Here is a 19,372-nt window from a genome sequence, read left to right on the forward strand (position 1 = left end):
CGGCCAGGAGCACCCATGTCTGCCCAGGCGCCCCCGACCGACCTCACCGAGGTCGGCCAGGAGCAACCAGGAAACAGCAGCAGACGGTGCAATATGGCTGCTAACCGTCTTTGCTAACTTGCAAAGGCAAGGAGCTGCTGCTGTGTAGCAATGCAGTACCACGTCTGTCAGCAGCACCCAGGAGACGTAGGGTGACAGTGAGCTGAGCGGGCTTCATGCTTGCCGTGGTATGTTGTCTGCATGGGTAACCCATGAAAAAAGGTGAGAAACGATTTTTTGCCGTTGCTTTCACAGAGGGAGGGAGGGAGGGACGGGGGCCTGACGACATGTACCCAGAACCACCCGCGACAATGTTTTTGCCCCATCAGGCATTGGGAGCTCAACCCAGGATTCCACTCGGTGGCGGAGACTGCGGGAACTGTGGGATAGCTACCACAGTGCAACGTTCCGAAAGTCGACGCTAGCCTCGGTACTGTGGACGCACTCCGCCGACTTAATGTGCTTAGTGGGGACACACACAATCGACTGTATCAGATTGATTTCTAAAAAATCGACTTCTATTAAATCGACCTAATTTCATAGTGTAAACATAGCCATAGACAGAGGACTTGCCTGCTTGATGAGTGAGCGGATGGCAAGCTGGGGTGTGAATTTTCAGCCCACTAACTTGCCATGTGGACCCTGCTACAGTGCACTACAGGTTTCACAGGGTGCTTTGACACACTCCCATTTCAAAGCAGTATGGCAAAGCACGCTACAGATCTTTAGTGTGCTGTAGCAGGCCCACCTGGCAAGTTAGCGTGTGGCAAGCTAGCGCACTGTAGATACACACCCTGGCTTGCCACACACTAAGGATATGTCTACACTACCACGGTAAGTCAACCTAAGTTACGCAACTCCAGCTACATGAATAACGTAGCTGGACTCAACGTAGCTTAGGTCAACTTACTGCGGTGTCTACACCACGCTGGGTAGATGGGAGATGCTCTCCTGTCAACTTACCATACTCTTCTCATTCGGGGTGGAGTACCGGGGTCAACTGGAGAGCGATCTGCAGTCGATTTGGCAGGTCTTCACTAGTGCCACTAAATCGACCCCCAGTGCATCGATCGCCAGAGCATCAATGCAGCAGTAGTGTAGACATAGCCTAATTTGCTGCATAGAGGTGCCCAGATTTGGGAATAGAATCCACAAATCCTGACATCCAGAAAATCGGGATGAGGGCAGTATCTAAGCACTAGGGTCCATGGATTTAACTGACTATATAATTAGGACAAAAATTAAAACAAACAGGAAATAGTAAGATTCAGCACAGAGCAGCAAGCCCTGAGTGAAACTGATTGGGATGGTGCACTAAAAGCATGGGCGGTGGGTGAACAACGGGCTTGGGGAGGCTAGCCCCCAGCCTGGCCCACCCCTTCTGTCTGAGGCCCCTCCCCCTCCCACCTCCCTTCCGCCTTCCCAAGCTCAGAGCCCCTCCCCCCAGCCATCAGCTCCCCCCAGCCATGGGTTGTCCGAGCACCCCCAGCCCCAGAGCACCTGGCGGGCAGTGCATAGCTCCCACCAGGCCTAGAGCACCCGGCAGGTGGAGCGTGGTCTCCCCCTCAGCACTGGAGCCTGGGCGACGTGGTCCCAGTGCAGGCCCGCCCCCCCCAGCGCTGGGTGGCCCCATCCCAGCTGCCTTAGCCCCAGCCCCAGCCAGCTTCCTTTCCCAGAAGAGGAACAGCCTGCCTGGGCTGGGGCCAACTAGCAGCAGGAGGTGGCCTTGGGGAGCCACGCAGGGCTGTTTGGGGAAGCACAGCCTTCCCTAGCCTATTATACCTGCCACTCATGACTGAAAGGGAAAGGGCGCATAGGATTAAAAGTAAATTCATACACGCCCAAAAGTTACACATGCCATCAAGCCATCCAGCCAATACCTCAGAGGTAAGCAAAGGCCAAAATAATAAGGAAGCACGTCAAATAAGCAACAGCAGCAAAGCACTCTAAAGCAAGGTTATTTATGCATGCAAAGGAGGTCTGCAAAGATGACAAGGTGAAGTCATCTGCAAGAGCCTACACAAGCCTGATAAGAAAAGCCAAGGTGGCCATAAAAAGAGGATTGCACAAGAGAAGCTAAAATAAACAAGAAATTCTTCAGCAGGAAATGTTCCAAGCAGAAACAGGTCAGTGGGAGACTACAGCTTCTGCAGATAAGAAATGTATTGAGAGAAGAGACAGAGAGACACAGCTTAAAAAAAAAAAATGGAGATCTTTGCCTGTTCACAAACAAAGGAGAATGCCTGAAACAGAGCATTGTTTCCACTGCTTTGTACCTGATTTAGTCATTTACACCTGATTCTGGCACAGTTTACATCCATTGGACCAAATTCTCTCAAGTTGTAAGTGGACAGACCTCCATTGACTTCAAAGGATTTTCACCCATTTATACCAGCCGATGATTTACACTTGTGCAGAATGGTGCAACTAATAATGATACCTAGCTCTTCCATAGCATTTTGCACCAGTAGATCTCAAAGTGCTTTACAAAAGCATTCCCCTTTTCCAGATGGGGACACTGAGCGACAGAGAGGGGAAGTAACTTGCCCAAGGTCACCCAGCAAGCCAGTGGTAGAGCTGGGAATAGAATTGAGGTCTCGCGTCCCAGACCAGTGCTCTGCCCCATAGGCCACCCTGCACAATGCATGAGGCAGTGGAAAACCAGACCCTGTATTTCCACCGGACGCCTTTTGGGGACACACTTTGGCAGGTCTGCCTGTAGGAAGCTCCCTGTGAATCACCGTTGTATTTTACCCAAGTGTATCATTCCATTTTTGCATGTCAATTGCTGTCAAAATACCATTTTAAATAACACTAAGTTTCAGGTAACAATAAGATCAGGAAAGAGCTAGATAAGGAGGGGGGGAAAGAGGAACACCCACAGTGTTAAACACGATCAATGACAGCTATCTAGATTGTTGTTTGATTCAAAAATCCCTTAAGCATTAACATGTAAGACAGTGTCAGCTGCCATGTTAATTTCATACTAGTTCTTTCTAAGTCAAGTTTGCTTTTTAACAAGGAAAATATCTCCAGAGCCTCAGTTACCTTAAGGGCTCCCAGCAGGAAAAGGAGCATGTGAGACGTTCTCTAAACATCAATAACCCAACCCAGTTGTTTTATTATTTTTATGGCAGCAAGCCCAGCAGGCTCCAAGGCCGACATGCTTCTCTTCTTCAAAGCATACAGGCTCCGATTCTGCTCTCACTCCCACTGTTTTTACACCAAAGTAACTCCACTGACTCCAGTGAAGTCACTTCTGATTTACACCAACATGAGTCAGGCCCAAAGCATGGTTTTAGCTATGAAAAATGACTGTAAACGTGGCATCATTTATTCTTGGTCATTGACGCCACAGCAAATTTATGCTGCTCACTAGTAAAAAGGTGCTTTTTTCCTAATTGCCAGCACCACACTGACAACCTGGGATCTCAAAGTCAAACTGGGTTCTTTCCTTCTCATTCATCATGGCTTCCAGCAATAAAGGCCAAATCTGCCTTGGGTTACAGTTGCACAATCAATGTGTCCTTACATTTGTCCCTGTGCATTTTAGTTAATAACTCCATTGGTGATGTGTAAGTCTTAACAGAATCCAGCTCACTCTTGGCTGTGCAGTGCTATTAGGATTTAAAAAGGACTAAACATTTATTTTTGTCACTGAAGTCAGCACACTGACTGCACACAGGGAGCAGGTCTGTTATGTAAAGAAGCACCAGTTATACATATTCATTTCATTTCACACACATTTCATTGTAGAATCTCACTATTGTCTGTAGCAATAGGTTATAATAATTTGCAGTGTCCACTGAAATCAATGGTTAATTAAAAGCTGTGACTGTAACATATACTGTCAAGGCAAAGACTTCCATCAACTTCAGTGAGCTTTGGCTTAGGCCCACAATGAGTGATTTACTGGTCCCACAGTTATTGTGCATACAAATTTAGCAGTTATGTGCTCAGCAATATTTCACATGCAGCCTGATTGTATCAGTCACCAGTAAAGGGGAAGTGCACGTGTTTGATGGATTGCACAAGAAACTGGCAAAGGGCCGCAAACTAAAGATTCTTACAATCTGCTCCACAAAAGTTACATAATCTAATAACAGATCTATCTCCCAGACCAAGTGCTTAGTAAAGTGCACTCCATGTTCCACGGAAAGTCTTCTGCAGTAAAAGAGAACTATTGAAAGGAACAGTTGACCATCTATAGTCCTAGAGTCCATGGAACCCCTTTTTGAAGCCTTAAGAGGCACTTAAGTAGCCTAAAGGCCGATGCTGGCACTCTGCCCTGGTGAATTTGACTTATTACTGATTCAAGCCTCCCAACACTACTATTAGTATATAAAAGGATTTGAAGCTGTTTGTGTATCTTAGGGTCTGGCTACGTTAGGCAAATGTACCATTGCAGTGATGACCAGTGCAGGTGAGCATTGCTTCACAACACTGGTCTTGTAAAAGAATGTGGCCCAAGGAATGGAAAGAGAACAAATGCAGCAGGTAAAATAAAAGCAAAGAAAATAACCTTGAGATGAAAGGGTTAGTGAGTAAATGAGCTGAAATTGAACAAGTGGGACTATATGACAGGAGGGAGATCAAAGGCAGGGAAGAAGAGAGGAAATTAAAAAGGCAGCGTGTAATAATAGACAGTGTGGACCCAGTCCTACATCCACTGAAGTCAAGAGTCTGTGTGATCAGATCCTAGGCGTATAAGAAACTGGAGTGCAGAAAATGATCTCAGGTTTTCAAAAGAGATGTTGAATGCAAGCAAGTAAATATAAATGCTATCTAAAAGCCACATTTAAAGTTGATTGTGCCCAATATTTCAGCCTGAAAAACTCAGAGTAAATGAACAATTAACATTAATAGCTGAAATTTTTTTTACAAAGGAGACAGCCATTAATTATTTTAGCAATAGCAGCTAGTTTTTCTTGAACCAGGCTGAGTTTTGTAGATGCAGATTTTAAGCACAGAACTTTTAGTTATATTTTTAAATAACAATCTTATTTAAATTGCTTACTTTTAGCAACTTTTTTAAGCCACAGCAGTAAAAATGTACATCCATTTCTCTATATACTTTGTCTGATTGATTAATTTCACTGTCTCCACAAAACATAAACCTCAGTAACCTCTCTAACTACAGCAAACGACCAGCAGTCAGTGGTCTAGTTAGAAAATTCTGCAGCAAACAAACAAGTCAGGACAAAATTTACAGTTGAACTTCCAAGTTTGGTTTGCTTCTGAAATGGTTCACTGGGGAAATGCCTTAATACTTTATGTTCAACACAGCGAGATTAAAAAAGGAAGCCTCGCTGTGACTCTTATTAATGCCAGTGGTATTAGAAGCAAGTACACCTCTACCTTGATATAACGTTGTCCTCGGGAGCTAAAAAATCTTACCGTGTTATAGGTGAAACCGCGTTATATCAAACTTGCTTTGATCCACTGGAGTGCACAGCCCCGCCCCCCCGGAGCACTGCTTTACTGCGTTATATCCAAATTCGTGTTATATCGGGTCACGTTATATCGAGGTAGAGGTGTATTAATTTCAGTGAATAGTCAACTAATGGCAAAGAACTGGTAGGTCTGTTAGTTGTATTAGAGAACTGTCTCTATGCAGCCTGTTACTCAAGGCAAGACAACTAATGTTACTTTGTGGTTAGGGGAAACTGGGTTTAACAACTCTTTCAAGCCTTTCATCTTAAAGTTAGCTTTTCATCATATGTTGAGCAATTAGTACGCCCTGATCTTGCAGAGAGCATTGTACAGAGAGACACCTGGGCCTACACAAAGTGCTGTTTGCTTCACCCACACCAGGTGCTTTATAGGCTCATCATCTGAGGCCTGGTCTACACTACAGCGTTAGGTCAACACAAGCTGCCTTGTGTCTTCACTTAAATTTGGCTCCCGCCAGTGCAAGTGCCCCTCTAGAGCGATTTAGTAACCACCTCCCCAAGTGGCGGCGTCATGGTCGATGTAATTAGGTCGACGCAGCATCAGCGTGGTCAACATAAACAACGTAGTGTCTGTTACTGGCTTTCAGGAGCCGGCCCATAATGCCCCACACTGACAATACAATGGATCCACGCGCTCCTGGGGAGGACACGCAGCGCCAACATAAGGAGCCACAGGTGCGCATGCACAAGCGATCGAATTACTGCAGCGGCTATATGCTGAGGTAAGTTAGGCCAACATAGTTTTGTAGCGTAGACATGGCCTAAGTGCCCAATCCTTAGTGTGGCTGAGCATCTCCTGCGAGCAGCTCAGCAGCCTTCCCCTCCCAGTGAAATGAACGGGAGTTGAAGGTGCTCAGCATTAGACCTCAGCAAGTTCTGAGCCCTTAAAACTCCTTGCAAGGGAAGCCCCAGGGGACCCAATAGTGGCCTGACCCCAGAGTATTAGAGTCAGTAGGGGCAGAAACAGACCCCACATGCTCAGGGACTGGGTGAGCCAGACAGCATCCAAATACGGAGAAACTTGTGGGAGGGGGTGAGAGGAGCAAGAGAGCTTCCTGAGATGAGCATCACAGAGCATCCATAGTGCAGTGCAATCTGTCCCTGCCCCTTTTGGGATCTGTCCCTGAGACAGGTCTCAGATGCTACCCACCCCAGCAGAGAACTGTGGGAGGGGTGCCAGCAGAGCCATAATGGGGTGGTGGCCATGAGGGCCCACACCCCACACAAGACTCCTGCTGGGGTGTTGGTAATGAGGGTCCCCGCATATGGAGGAACCCACACTCCTAGGGACTGGGGGGGGGTGACCAGTGTTCCTGCCAATGGGGTTTTTCCTGTGTGTGGAACGAATGACTGTCTGAACTCAAGTTTAACTCCAGGAGAACCCTTCCCTGACTCCTGTGCCACTGTGGTAAAATAAGAAGTGGATAAACTAATTTTTTTGGCGTCCCAGGCCAGGCAGTGGTACGGTAGGTTTTACAGGCTACGATTTCTGCAACTGAGTTGTTGCTGAGCATAAACCAGCCAGTAGAAAACACACACCCCAGTGTTGGTGGTTGTGTAGCCAGGATTTGCTGATCACAAGAGAGTAGGAATGCTTCATTCCTTAGAGGACAATTGGATAAACCCTGTTAAGCCACATTTACCCTCAACTACACGCTTACCTCCCTCCATGTACTCTTTCCTTCATTTCTTCTCCTTCCTCCCTCATTCCCTACCCCACATTCATAATTTCTTCCTTTCCATCACTCACTCTCGCTCTTTCACTCTGGAGAGGAAGGGAAGGGATGAGAGAACCAGAGTGAGTGATGGGGAAGAAGCCAACCAGGTAAGAATTGGTTTTGTGGCTCCCGCTCCCCTCAGGATTGAGGGACTACTTCACTATCAGAGCAGTGAAGGTAGCAGTCAGTGTGTATTTGCTTGAAAGGATGGATGAGCGGGCACAAGGCAGCAGGCCATGCCCCATCAGGTCCACTGCACTTTTTCTCCTGCCGCACACAGCATCTTCGGTTGGGCTGGTGGTGGGCAGGCCCGCCAGCACGGTCGGATTTAGAGATGGATGGGTCAATTGATCCATAGAGTTATTGTTGCAGGCTCTCTGCACACTCAGACATGCAGCACTGCATCCACTCCATGTGGGTTGTATTTTCAGTATTGCCAATCCCAGTTATTGTTTATAAATGATTAATACATTTCAAACTCTTTTTCTTTGCTTTTTGGTTTCTGAGCTTTTAGGTTGCACCTGGGTCACATTTTCAAGCTTTTCTCTACAACCACAATAGCTAGAAATTATTTTTACATGAAATATGAGAGCCTCATCTAATCACATGACTCCAGGAGCTGAGACTTCAAGAAAAACACCCAAATACCAAGAGACTTGCAATAAAATTGTGAGAGTTGCCAACACTGTGTTTACAACTTTTCTTCCCAGACACAAGGACTAGAAATACAATTTTAAAAAATGAAAGCTGAGATTCTGATGGGATCACATGACTCCAAGAGGTGGGGGTTTGGGCATGTGCCTGTAGAGTCAACACCTTAATCCGGCCCTGCCCCTATCTTCTGTTCTATACGTATCCCAGTCATATTGCTGCCTTACATAGTAACATAGGAACTGCCAAACTGGAGCAGACCTGAGTTAATATCCAGTCCAGTTCTCTGGCTCTGAGGTTATGTCTACAGTGCATTCAGGAGGTGTGATTGCAGCACATATAGGCATACCCGAGCCAGCTTTGATTTAGCTAAATCAAAGCTGACTAGCTGCTTGAATACATACCCAGGGTCCTGGGGGAGTGGTGTCAGCCTCCCCTCATGCTGCCATGCCTTCACTGCTATTGGTACTTGAGCTAGCTAGATCAACACTAGCTTGGGTATGTCTACATATGCTGCAGTCACACATCCTGGCTATAACACAGACATACCTTGACAGCGGCCAGTACCAGATGCTTCAGAGGAAAGTGTAAAAACCCTGCAGTAGCAAATGTGAAATAATCCCCGCACTCCCCACCCACACACACACACCTCTCATCCTAATCTCTAATAGTTAGCCATTGGCATAAACCCTGAAGAACAAGGTTAAATATCCCTTCCAGAATGTGTTGCCATTACATTTTGATTACTAGAATATCCAGAGTTATCCATATAAGTGACAAATCCAGTTTTGAATCATATGTTCTTGGCCTCAATTACTTCCTGTGGCAAGAAGTTCCACAGTTTAATCCCTTTTCATACTGTAACCTTTGCACCTCACCTTTGATTATCTGGGAGCATTTATGTGTAGGATTTACATCTGCTATGTCAATATCTTGTAGCCAGGAAAGCAGAGAAGGTTCAAACAAGAACTGTGGTTCTGGAACTTCTCTCTGGCATCTATACAAGAAAAATATTCACCCAGGAATGATTCGGCTACCTGCCCAGCAAGTGCAGGATGGCTGCTTAATGTGCCTTTGGTAGACTGAAGGGCTAGAGGTGCTATTTACTGACTAGATTGGATCTCAGGAAGATGAGCTTCCCTGTCATTACATCTGCATGTTGTGTACTCCATAATATCTGTGAGGTGGGCAGTGCGGTCATTTATTATGCCCACTAGGATGGCCTTGCCTGTTGTGTTTGATGTATTTCTAGAGCCAATGCTATATAAAAATACAAGAATTGTTTCCAGTTTTCTCTGTATTCACCCCTGCTGAGGTGTTTAATATTGCTAGTGAATCCAAGCTGGGTCTAAACAACTCTCCTTTGGGGTGGCTAGCTGGCTGGCTGTGACAGCATCACAATACTGCCAAGTGTTATGTGTATTTAGTACCTGCCCTCATTCAATATGCACATCTTTATATGACAGGCTTTAATAGAAGCCCCTTCTAACCGCAATGTGATAAAAAGCCAGGATTGATTTGATCATCTCATTATTTAGCTATGCTGCAGTAGCCCCTGGAGGTCTCAGCGAGGTTGGGGTCTAGGTGTGTGCTAGGAACTAGACATACAGTGAATACCGGGCCTTGCCTCAAAGAACTCCCAGACTGAAGGGCAAAAAGAGTCTCTTGATTACTTACAGTCAGGGAACTGTTTTTACGGTAACTGCCCATTCTGAAACAGCGGTTCTCCAATTGAAGTCACATGGCCCTGCCTAGCTGCTAAATCACATGAAAAGACGGCTGCAAATACACTCAATACTTTCTTCATATTCCTGTTCCATGTGAACAATTACTGTAGGGGCCCCAGGAGTGTTCTGCGACTGCACGTGGGAAGGGAGGAGGAACATGTGATCACAAGTGTCCCCAAGACACTCTGCTCAGCTGTGGGCTGTGCTGTGAAAAGGTTTGAGAACTTCTGCTCTAGGAAAGAGCACTTCCAATCTAGTCTCTCTCTTCTTGATTGTCAAGATCAGCTCTCTCCGGCTGCTCGCACCTGTCTGTCCCAGATTTGGGACAGGAAGGGGGAGGGGGTTGTTTGTTTTTTAAACAGAAGTTGCTTGTTGAATTGCCTGTGATTTAAAGTCACAGGAGAAAGCAATTCAGTGTAATAGAAGCTGCAGTTTCCAAATGTATATCATCAACTATAGATGCTTTCATGGAGAGGAAGGCTGGTATTGTGGTTAATGCACTGGACTGGCTCTTAGGAGACCTGGGTTCAAGTGCTCAGCTCTGCTACTGACCTCCTGTGCCTCTGTCTTCCCTATTCACATTTTAAGTTCTTCATAGTAGGGGCTGTCTCATGTGTACGTACAGCACCCAACACAAAAGGGCTCTGATCTCAGCTGAACACATAGGTGATTCCATAATCCAAGTAATACATGGTACATACACCAACAAGCAGTGTGATGGAGAGGGGACTGGAGGGGACAGCCTCATAATAAATGAATCCAAGTGCACCACTCCATTTGAGACAGATTAATTAACCCTTTAATGCTAGTAGGTCTGGCGTCCCCCGCCCAGGGCTATTCTTAGGCATATACAGCATACACGGCTACGTAGGGCACTCAAAAATTGTGGGCACCACTGGGACAGCAGGTAAGAGTGGGTTGGCTCCCGCACGCCCAGCGCACGCTGCAGTCTGCTTAGGCTGGGGCTGTATTCACAGAGCCAGGGCCGGCTCCAGGCACCAGCTTGTCAAGCAGGTGCTTGGGGCGGCCACTCCGGAGAGGGACGGCACGTCCAGCTATTCGGCAGTAATTCGGCGGATGGTCCCTCACGCCGGCTCGGAGCGAAGGACCTCCACTGAATTGCCACCGCAGATCGCGGCTTTTTTTTGTTTTGGCTGCTTGGGGTGGCCAAAACCCTGGAGCCGGCCCTGCACAGGGCCGAATATGCCGGCGCGGTGCATTCTGTGTGAGGGAGAGGATATAGGGGTCTCTGCTGGGAACTGTGACTCTCCGCCTCTGTGAGACAGGCCAGGTGACTCAGTATCCTTTGCTGCCTCATCCCTTCCCCCACCCCCTGGGCTGCCACAGCATCTGCTGCATACGAAGCTCCATGTGTGTCAGCAATGGGGGGAGGCGTTCTTCTGGGGGTCCATGGGCAGGGGTGCTGTCTGTGCCCCCTCGACACGATGAGGTCAGCGGCGCCAGCTGGGGCCCGCTTTCAGTGGAGCCCCCGTCTTCCCCCCCCCCCTCCCTCAATATCCCCCCTCAGGAGCCCCCGTCTCCCCTCCCCATCCCTCAATATCCCCCCTCAGGTAACTTGGGGGTATACAAGACAAATCAGACTCCTAAAAGAGGTACAGTAGTCTGGAAAGGTTGAGAGCCCCCAATGTAAATAGATCAATGGTATTATCCAGTTTAATAAGCTGGGTTTCCAAGGAGTAGAGAAGTAGATATTGGTGAAAAAAGTCTGTGAAAAAGGAGGCTGATGTTGAAGTTTTGGAGACTTTGTGGGATTTCATGGACGGTTTATGCACAGCTTTAGAGTAGAAGGAAAAAACCCCAGCCCTACTTCTAGAAAGTCTTTCTTCACCACTGGACTGTCATTGTAATGGCTAGCCAAACCTGGCATTACAATAAGAATATCATCTGCAAAAATTACTGTAAGGGAAGCATGTTAATCAGTTCATATCCAGTCAAGATTGCAAGTGATCAGAAGTTATCATCATCTGATTACTCAGTTGTCTATGTAAAATGAACTGGTGATGGAAGTTCAGCGTCATAATTGACATTGTTTATCAGAAAGGATGAGTGACAAAACCTGGAGAGGATCCTTCTGTAACAAGGGCATATTAGGTTGGAAAAAGAAATTAGCTTGTTTCTGTCCATGCTGCACTAATTTTAGTGGATAGGACTTCTGTAACATTTCTGTCCTACCTTAATCTAGATGAAATGATTCTGTGCTGACTTCATTTTGGTCACTTTGTGCTTTACCTAGGAATAAAACTAGGGTCCTATTTTCCCACTGCTTGGAAACCCAGCTTATTAAACTGGATAATGCCACTGATCTATTTACAGTATAAGGTTGATATAGAGTTGTATCTAACATTAGGACTGACACCCACTACACATTTAAAACTAAAAAGTGACTTTGGAAAAATGACATGGGTTTCCAACTCTATTGTGTCTCAGTCAGGGTTGAGTGCCTTGTGAGGTGTCTCTACACTAGCACAAGGTCATAGACTCACGGCTATCCTATATTAGTTATTTTAAATAATATTTCTGATAATCTGACAATAATTTAAACAGCTATTTCTTTTTTAAAAAACACCCTTATAAGTTATAATGTCATATCAAAAACAACTTTCCGGGTCACAAAAAATAAAAAGAAAAGATGAAATAGAATTATCTATAAAAGCACAGAAAAGTTCTATACTTAAGTTTGTATGTCATGAAAACAATGAAGTTGATCAAGATAATCAAGATGAAAACAACAAAGTTGATCAAGATCATCAAGTAACTGCCGAAGAAAATTTTTATGCAGACAAAGTTCGAGAAACTCAACAAAACACAGAACAATCATTTGAAACAGATGCAGACACAAAACAAGAAATTACAACAGTTGAAACTACTAGCATGGGATATAGATGACATTGCCGCATGGCTGTAATCTTTAAACAACAAATTATGCGCTATTATACTTGAGAAAGGCCCTGTGAGAACAGAAGATCTTGAATATCCTAAAGACATTAGAGGTAGGAAATTCACAGAAAACAATTACTACAAAAGACTTTCTAATGGTGAAATTGTCAACAGATGGTGGCTTGGGTACTCTAAATGCAAGATTTTCAACAGTTGCAATTTTAACATAGCAACCGTTGGTATTAATGATTGGCAAAATTAGTCACACATTGCTGCAACATGAAAAGGCACAACGCCACATTGAAAGTATGCACAAATGGTGTGAGCTGATTGTAAGGTTAAAAAAATCAGACAACTGTTGATGTCCAAAATCAAAGATTGCTGGAGTCAGAGAAGCAGCATTGGCATCGTGTTCTTGAATGTCTATTATCTATTGTTGAATATCTATTGACAAACAATCTTGCTTTTAGAGGAAGCATTGTTAGGGTTACCATATCCAGCAAATAAAAAAAAAGAGGACCCTCCACGGGCCCTGGCCCCGCCCATTTCCCCACCCCCAGCCCGCCCCAACTCCGCCCCTTCCCCGCCCTAACTCCGCCCCCTCCTCCCTCCCACTCCCAGCCACGAGGAAAGAGCTGCCGCGGCCGGAGGCTCTGCTCCTCCCCTGACTCTTCGGCTCTGTTTAAGAGCCGAGCTGCCCCAGCGCTACCGGCTTCGGGCAGCCCCCATGCCTCCGGACCCTGCGCCGCCGGAGCCCGGGAGGGGAAGTGCCCGGCCGGCGGCTGGGGTCCGGAGGCAAGGGGGCTGCCCGAAGCCGGTAGTGCTCGGGCAGCTCGGCTCTTAAACAGAGCCGAAGAGTCAGGGGAGGAGCAGAGCCGCCATTTTCCCAGACATGTTCGGCTTTTTGGCAATTCCCCCCGGACGGGGGTTTGAGTGCCGAAAAGCCGGACATGTCCGGGAAAAAGAGGACGTATGGTAACCCTAAGCATTGTCAAATTATACCAGCCCAAAAATGGCAATTTTCTGGGCCTTGTATAACTGCTGGGAAAATTTGACACAGTGATGAATAAACATCTCCGAAGAATAACTGAAAATGAAATACATGATCACTATTTGGGACCAAGAATTCAAAATGAACTGATCATGCTAATGAGTGGTAAAGTGAGAGACAAAATTGTTTCATTGGTTTCTTTGGCAAAATATGTTGCTGTAATTCTAGATTGCACTCCGGACATAAGTCATGAAGAACAGATGTAGTTAGTGAAGAGTTTTGTTGACATTAATGATTCAGCACAGATTCCAGTTAAGGAATCATTTATCATATTTTTAGAAGTAGAGGACACTACAGGTTTTGGACTTATTCAAGTTCTCCTTGATGAACTAAAACGAATGGGATTGTCCATAATGAACATTAGAGGACAAGGCTACAATAATGGTGCCAGTATTAGAGGATGCATTTCTGGTGTGCAAGCTAGATTGCTGGTGGAAAATCCACAAGCCTTTTTTGTTCTATGTGCATGCCACAGCCTTAATTTGATTTTGTGTGATATGGACAAGTCTTCTGTAGAAGCTATTTCTTTTTTTGGTTTGCTGAAATGCATTTATGTGCTCTTTTCAGCTTCCACTCAACAATGGCAAATATTCAAAGCATATGTCAGTGGTATTACGGTTAAGCCTCTATCTGAGACACTCTGGGAAAAGCAGAGTAAAAAGTGTAAAAAATGTTGAGATATCAATCTGAGGAAGTTTACAAAGCACTGGTTGCTATTTCGGAAGAAGCCAGAGATCCAAAAGCTAAAAGTGAAGCACAGTCATGGGCCTCTGAAATATCCAGCTTCAAGTTTCTAACATCTGTCGTAATCTAGTATGACATTCTTGTTAAAATCTCAAGTGTAAGCGAAATAATGCAGAGTCCAATGACACAGCTTGATTCAACACTTACCTTACTAAACAACACACAAGACTTTTTAGTGAAATATAGAGAAATTGGATTCAAAGAAGCACAGGTTACAGCAAGAGAGTTTGCAGAGGCACTCGGTGTAGAATCAAAATTTCCATGTCCAAATGTGAAAAGAGTTTCGAGGAAAGAATGGCAAGTGGAATATGAAGGAGCAGATGAGCCCATAGAAGATCCAGAAAAGAAATCTGAGGTTGAATATTTTAATGTTGTGATGGATAAAGCAATATCTGTGTTGATGAAAGGTTTAATACCTTAAGAGCACACCAAGAACAGTTTGGATCATTAATGATCTGGAGGATGGCGTGGACTGCACTCTCAGCAAGTTTGCAGATGATTCTAAACTGGGAGGAGTGGTAGATACACTGGAGGGTAGGGATAGGATACAGAGGGACCTAGACAAATTAGAGGATTGGGCCAAAAGAAACCTGATGAGGTTCAACAAGGACAAGTGCAGAGTCCTGCACTTAGGACGGAAGAATCCCATGCACTGTTACAGACTAGGGACTGAATGGCTAGGAAGCAGTTCTGCAGAAAAGGACCTAGGGGTTACAGTGGATGAGAAGCTAGATATGAGTCAACAGTGTGCCCTTGTTGCCAAGAAGGCTAACGGCATTTTGGGCTGTATAAGTAGGGTCATTGCCAGCAGATCGAGGAACGTGATCATTCCCCTCTATTCGACATTGGTGAGGCCTCATCTGGAGTACTGTGTCCAGTTTTGGGCCCCACACTACAAGAAGGACGTGGAAAAATTGGAAAGAGTCCAGCGGAGGGCAACAAAAATGATTAGGGGGCTGGAGCACATGACTTATGAGGAGAAGCTGAGGGAACTGGGATTGTTTAGTCTGCAGAAGAGAAGAATGAGGGGGGATTTGATAGCTGCTTTCAACTACCTGAAAGGGGGTTCCAAAGAGGATGGATCTAGACTGTTCTCAGTGGTACCTGATGACAGAACAAGGAGTAATGGTCTCAAGTTGCAGTGGGGGAGGTTTAGGTTGGATATTAGGAAAAACTTTTTCACTAGGAGGGTGGTGAAGCACTGGAATGGGTTACCTAGGGAGGTGGTGGAATCTCCTTCCTTAGAGGTTTTTAAGGTCAGGCTTGACAAAGCCCTGGCTGGGATAATTTAGTTGGGAATTGGTCCTGCTTTGAGCAGGGGGTTGGACTAGATGACCTCCTGAGGTCCCTTCCAACCCTGATATTCTATGATTCTATGATTTTTGTATGACATAACTAAATTCAACAAAATGGGAAAACAAGAGCAGCTAATGACGAAGTGGAAGAACCTAGAGAGCCTCCTGAAGCACGGTGATAGTTTTGATTTAAATGGACTTGAACTGTATGAAGAATTGAGTACATTGTCATCAATGTTGCCACATGCAAATTCGGTGATGGACATGGTACAGTTTATTCATACCAGCAAACTTGTCGACATATATCCTAATATGTACATTGCCACTCGTATTCTATTGACAATTCCTGTAACAGTAGCATCAGGAGAATGGAGTTTCTCAAAACTAAAGCTCATTAAAAACTATCTCTGCTCTACAATGAGTCAGGAATGCTTCTCTGGTATTGCTAGTCTTGCAATCGAACAAGACATCACTTCGTGTTTGTCAGAAGATGACATTATTACTGATTTTGCAGCCAAAAAAAGCCAGAAAGATTGCTTTTAATTAAAAACAAATCCTTGTTTCAATATCTCTTCATAGTAATTTCCAATAAAATGTTGACAAATTAAAAAAAATATATTATTTGCATCATTCTGTCAATAAAACAGAATTTTTTCTATAGCGCTACTTTTTTAGTGTAAGTACAGTCCACCAGTACTGTGCTTAATTTGTTTAAACTGTTTTTAATAAAGAGTATGTGGCAAGTTTTCTAATACTTTAAGCTTATGTTTGTGTTGCTAAGAGCAAGTTGGGCATAGGGGCACCAGTTGAATAATACTGCATAGGGCCCCATAAATCCTAAGGACGGCCGTGACCCTGCCCACTGTTGTTCCATGCTAGAAAAACCCAATTCCCACTTCAAAGGGTTAAGTGTGTTCTTAAAGTTTCTGATTGCCTTTGTGTGTGTATGTGTGTGTGTGTGTGTGTGTGTGTGTGTGTGTAGCATTCCTGCCTGCTAATATTTGCCATCCTAACTGAGTGGTTTGCTTTGGCCAAGGGGAGGGAAAGGAAGAGATGTGGGTCAGCCTCCCCCTCCCAAGATAAATGTCTTGGCTTTTCCAGAGGGAGTTGGTGGCTCCCAGAAGAACAGCCTGTTACACGTTTCTGATGCAGAAGCTGTTTTTCTTGAGCCTGTCTCTGACCTAAATAATAAATGGGTCACTGGGGCACAGGGGACATTTTTCCGAGACTGAGGAGAAAAGCCACTGCAATCCCTTCACAGCACGTGCTTTGAGAACAAACAAAACACTGTTCCCAGGGGTCCTGTTCCTCAGCAGCCTCGGAGTGACTTTGAGATCAATAGGAGTAACTGGTGTCCTGCTGGAGACAACGGCGCCCTTACCAGTGCACCCAACTTGTTTAGGGGGAGCAGCAAGGACAGAGTAGCGTAGGAAAGGGGCAGGGATTTCTTCAAGAGCCTAGATCCACCTCACTTCCCCCTGGACAATAATGCTGGGTGCAGGATAGGGTGACCAGACAGAAAGTGTGAAAAATTGGGACAGGAGGTGGGGGATAATAGGCATCTATATAAGAAAAAGCCCCTATAAAATCGGGACATCTGGTCACCCTAGTGCAGGAGCAGCTCATGAGGACAGAGCTGCAGGCTCAGGCACAAGCCTATTTCCTCAAGCTCCTCTTCCAGCATGTGCCAGTACAGCACATGTTGTCTGACCTGCCTGAGCCATCAATGGGCGCTGCCATCCTGAGCAGCATGCGAACTGCTGGGGAGGGGAAGCAGCTGGGGGAGGGGGACAAAACAAGAAATCAATAAAAAAAATTAGAAACATTAAAAGAAAGACAGGAAGAGAAGAGAGGGAGAATGGAGGCAACTGTCTGAGGAGACAATGGGATGTGGGTGGTGATGACACTTGCTTAGACCATAAGCTCTTTGGGGCTGTTTGTAAAGCACCTAACACAATGGGGTCCTTCCCTGTGACTGGGGTTCTTAGGTACTACATGCCAATCCACCCCATGGGGTGGGGGCAGAAAGCTCTGCCAGAACCACTGAGGCAAGATCACCGGAAGAAGCAAATTTAGTTTCTAAAGCAGTGGTGGGCAACCTGCGGCCCGTCAGGGTAATCCACTGACAGGCTGCCAGACAGTTTGTTTACATTTGCACAGTCACCCGCAGTTCCCAGTGGCTGCGATTTGCCATTCCCAGCCAATGGGAGCTGCAGGAAGCGGCGCGGGCTGCAGGGACATGCTGGCCGCCACTTCCTGCAGTTCCCATTGGCCAGGAACGGCGAACCGCAGCCACTGGGAGCTGTGGGCGGCCATGCAAATGTAAACAAACTGTCTAGCAGCCCACTAGAAGATTACCCTGATGAGCCGCATGCAGGTTGCAGGGTACCCAGCACTGTTCTAAAGCAACTTCAACACACATGATCCGAGGCTGGGGAAGAAAGACAAGTGAAGGCCATGAACTCCCATCTTTTACAGTCACCGATTAAGATCTGTGAAGATGTAAGAGAGTAGAAATGACTATAGGAGAGATTAAGGCGCAGAGCCTCAAAGGTATTTAGGCACCTCACTCCCCTTGATTTCAAGCTTGGTGCTGGCTTTAGGGATCTGAGCCTGAGGCTTTCTGCATTAAAGAGGATAATGCTGGACCAGGTAGTTTGAAAGTGACAGGATGGAGGTACAATCAATATCAAAAAACCTCCAAAATAGAGGGCCGGTCTGCCCCTGCAGCTGGGCTATGCCCCAGTGACTTCAGTTGGGGCTGCAATCTTGTGTAACTTAGGGCAAGATTTAGGTCAGTGTATTAATCCACACAGGTGTGCTGTGAGCAGGAAGCAGCTGGCTAAATCCTCACATGGAAAAGCAGGAATCTATTAAAGAAATGGATGTAACACGAGCGCTCTGGGCTCAACAACAAAAAAGACACAATCCCAGAAGGATATGCACAGTGAGTAACCAGAGCAGAGGGGCTTGGAAAGGCCACATGGAGATATCCCCACAGAAAAGAAGAGGAGCAGAAAAAAATAATGAAGGCTTAGGAAGCATTTTAATTAGGTCACGCCTGTGATCCTTACTAAAGGCAGGGGCTGAAGAGTCAAATCTGCCATGTGTTATCAGATAGCTGAAGTAACACTAAGTCCATAAACAGACCTCGAATAAGGCAGGATTCTTGGGATGTAGGCCACAGAATCTGAGGGGGTCTGGATGGGATGAGACAGAGGTAGGCTGCAGTGCATCCACCAGCTGCCTGTTGGGGTGGGCTGGGTTGCCTCACTTGGAAGAAAGATGGACTCTGGAGTAAGAAGAAAACATGATTCTGTCCTAGGAGTCTGGGTGCAAGTGTCTGTCTGGGGGTTAAAGGGAGTGGGTGGGGCCAGGAGACAGTTTGAAAGTTGAATCTGTAATCTGCACTGCCTGGAAACTGGGTCAAGCTTTGCATCTTTCTTCATGTGACTGCTCCATGTTTTGGAGCTGCTTAGGACCCTGTTGATTCTCCTTGTGTCAGGCAAATGGGCTGCGATAATGATGATTATGTTTTATTTATCAAGCGACTGTTTCCTTTGCTCAAGCAATTAAAATACAATCACAATCCTCAGGAGGGCACAGCACATGCCAAATGCACTAAAAAGAGCATTTAAAAATATTTTTAAAGAGCTGGGTTCAATTCCTGAAGTGAAGTCTGGATTTCAACACCAGGTAGTGTTTGGATCCAGGGTGTTGGCTCATGCTCATTTCTAGTATTCCAGAAAGAGTGGAGAGATGGGCTGACAACGATGGTCTGTGCTAGGGTTACCAT

The sequence above is a fragment of the Terrapene carolina genome, unplaced genomic scaffold (genome assembly GCF_002925995.2).
Source record: "Terrapene carolina triunguis isolate 2854851 unplaced genomic scaffold, T_m_triunguis-2.0 Scaffold232, whole genome shotgun sequence".
Classification (NCBI taxonomy): domain Eukaryota; kingdom Metazoa; phylum Chordata; order Testudines; family Emydidae; genus Terrapene; species Terrapene triunguis.